We start from the raw sequence: 3,679 nt of genomic DNA, 5'->3' as shown, positions 1-3,679 counted from the left end.
ATTGCATGAATTTATCTCTCTACATCATGTCATCTTGCTTAAGGCGTTACTCTGTTTTTAACTTAATACTCTAGATGCATGCTGGATAGCGGTCGATGAGTGGAGTAATAGTAGTAGATGCAGAATCATTTCGATCTACTTGTCATGGACGTGATGCCTATATACATGATCATGCCTAGATATTCTCATAACTATGCTCAATTCTGTCAATTTCTCAACAGTAATTTGTTCACCCACCGTAGAATACTTATGCTCTTGAGAGAAGCCACTAGTGAAACCTATGGCCCCCGGGTCTATTCTCATCATATCAATCTCCATCACTTTAATATTGTTTTGCTTTTTTACTTTGCTTTTACTTTTTACTTTGCATCTTTATACGAAAAATACCAAAAATATTATATCTATCAGATCTCACTCTCGTAAGTGACCATGAAGGGCTTGACAACCCCTAATCGTGTTGGTTGCGAGTAGCTATCGCTTTGTGCAGGTACGAGGGACTTGAGCGTGGGCTCCTACTATATTGATACCTTGGTTCTCAAGAACTGAGGGAAATACTTACGCTACTCTGCTGCATCATCCCTTCCTCTTCGGGGAAAACCAACGCAAGCTCAAGACGTAGCAAGAAGGATTTATGGCGCCGTTGCCGGGGAGTCTACGCAAAAAGTCAATATACCAAGTACCCATCACAATCCCTATCTCTCGCATTACATTATTTCCCATTTTCCTCTCCTTTTCCTCTCCCCCCAATTCACCCTTGCCGTTTTATTCGCCCTCTCTCTCTATCCTCCCTCTCTATTTGCCTCCTTTTGCCCGTTTGCTTTTTGTTTGCTCGTGTGTTAGTTTGCTTGTTTGTCGTGATGGCTCAAGATGCTACTAAATTGTGTGACTTCACCAATACCAATAATAATGATTTCCCTAGCACTCTGATTGCTCCTCTTACCGATGATGAATCTTGTGAAATTAATACTGCTTTGTTGAATCTTGTTATGAAAGATCAATTCGCCGGCCTTCCTAGTGAAGATGCCGCTACTCATCTGAATAGCTTCGTTGATTTATGTGATATGCAAAAGAAAAAAGATGTCAATAATGATGTCGTTAAATTGTAGCTATTTCCTTTTTCACTTAGAGATCGTGCTAAAGCTTGGTTTTCGTCTTTGCCTAAGAATAGTATTGATTCATGGAACAAGTGCAAAGATGCTTTTATCTCTAAGTATTTTCCTCCCGCTAAGATCATCTCTCTTAGAAACGATATAATGAACTTTAAACAACTTGATCATGAACATGTTGCACAAGCTTGGGAGAGAATGAAATTAATGATACGTAATTACCCTACTCATGGTTTGAATTTGTGGATGATTATACAAAAAATTTATGCCGGATTAAATTTTGCTTCTAGAAATTTTTAGATTCGGCCGCGGGAGGCACTTTTATGGAAATCACTTTAGCAGATGCTACTAAACTCCTAGATAATATTATGGTTAATTATTATCAATGGCATACTGAAAGAACTTCTAATAAAAAAGTGCATGCGATAGAAGAAATTAATGTGTTGAGTGGAAAGATGGATGAACTTATGAAATTATTTGCTACTAAGAGTGTTTCTCCTTATCCTAATGATATGCCTTTGTCTACTTTGATTGAGAATAACAATGAATCTATGGATGTGAATTTTGTTGGTAGGAATAATTTTGGTAACAACGCTTATAGAGGGAATTTTAATCCTAGGCCATATCCTAGTAATCCTTCAAATAATTATGGGAATTCCTACAACAACTCTTATGGAAATTATAAAAAGATGCCCTCTGATTTTGAATCTAATATTAAAGAATTTATTTCTTCGCAAAAGAATTTTAATGCTATGATTGAAGAAAAATTGCTTAAGATTGATGATTTGGCTAGGAACATTGATAGAATTGCACTTGATGTTGATGCTTTGAAACTTAGATCTATTCCACCTAAGCATGATATTAATGAGTCTCTAAAAAGTCATGAGAATTTCAATTGATGAGTGTAAAGAAAGAACCGCTAGGATGCGTGCTTCCAAAGATGCCTTTATTAAAGCATGTTCTTCCAATTCCTATGAAAATCAAGATGAAGACACTACTAGGAAAAGGGCTATAGATAGGATTGACACTAATGGCGCACCAGGGAAGTAGTGCGCCACTACTATTTACTAATGGCGCACCAGTTGGTGATGCGCCATTAGTGTGGAAGACACTAATGGCGCACCAGAAAACAGGTGCGCCACTAGTGATAATTTTTTTTACATACATACTAATGGCGCATCCTATGTCTGGTGCGCCATTACTAGTTCTAACTAGTAATGGCGCACCAGACAAGGAGTGCGCCAGTACTGAAAAAAAATTTATTCTTTTTTTTGCAATACTACTAATGGCGCACCGCCTCACCGTGCGCCATTAGTAGTTTAAACTACTAATGGCGCACCCTGTGAAAGTGCGCCATTAGTATATATATTTTTTTACTTTTCTGCAAAACTACTAATGGCGCACCACCTGCAGGTGCGCCATTAGTAACCAGGGTTACTAATGGCGCATGTGCAGGTGGTGCACCATTAGTAACCTGGGACCCCAACAAGATATTTTGGACAGCCCCACACCTACCCACTCACTTTCCCCACTTCATTCCCTCCACCTCCTTCTCCAAGCTTTCGGCTGCCTCCTCCTCCTCACCTCATTTCCACCATAGATTCATCAAAATTAAGTGGTGAAATTACCTTTTTTTGATAGGTAAGTAAGGGGAAAGCTATCTTCATGATGTAGATCTACTTTTTTTCTCCCTAGCTCGCTCCAACAACGTGCACATGCACTTTTTGATGCCTAGCTAGATCTATGTATGTTTGTGGTGTTGCATGTGTTTGTGGTGTTGCATATATGTTTGTGTTTGCAGGTACCGGTATTTGAAATGCGATAGTTGCCAATATTTTTCCGGAATGTTGATTCATTTCCGTTTCGGCGAGAATTTTGGCACTATGCATTCTTTTTGGTCCTATTTTTAGGGAAGGTCATGCCAAATTTTTTCTTGGTTCTAAAATATCGTTTTTCTCTACCCCTCAGGCGACCATGGTCTGCACGATGACCGAAGGCATCCTGAATAGGTTTTTGAGCTCCGCGAAGGCCGAGATGCTTCAAAAGAACGAGACGGAGATAAGATGTCCGTGTCGAAGATGCAAGCTGAAGAGCCTTATTGCGGACCCGGATTCCGGGCAGGTGCGGGACCACCTGCTCTTGCGTGGTTTCATGGATGGCTATTGGTGGCAAGGTGATGAAGATGACTATGAAGTCGTCCATGGGGGCTGGGCAAGAAATGAGGAAGGGCAACAAGACAAGTACCACCGCGGCGAGGGTGGGCGAGAAGACGAAGAATCTCCAGGACATGATCACGACGGTGATGCTGTACACAGTCATCATGTAGAAGATGTCGTACATGATGATGAGGAAGATCAAGACGAAGGGCATGATCATGAAGATGAAGATGCCAGAGTAGACAACGATGGAGGCTGGGTGCAGGACCCTCATATTCAAGAGGTGCTTCTCAAGCAGACGGATAACGCAAGAGCTGCCGCCCGAGAGAAAGCCAAGCTGGATCAACTGGAGATAGACGCGGTTACTCCATTGTATGAAGGATACAGGCCCAAGGATACCCGCCTGAAATTAATGCT

Source organism: Triticum urartu, chromosome 7A, assembly GCF_056163025.1.
Source record: "Triticum urartu cultivar PI428250 chromosome 7A, HENAU_Tu73, whole genome shotgun sequence".
Taxonomy (NCBI): Eukaryota; Viridiplantae; Streptophyta; class Magnoliopsida; order Poales; family Poaceae; genus Triticum; species Triticum urartu.
The sequence above is the reverse complement of the archived record's forward strand: the minus strand, read 5'-3'. Positions refer to the sequence as shown.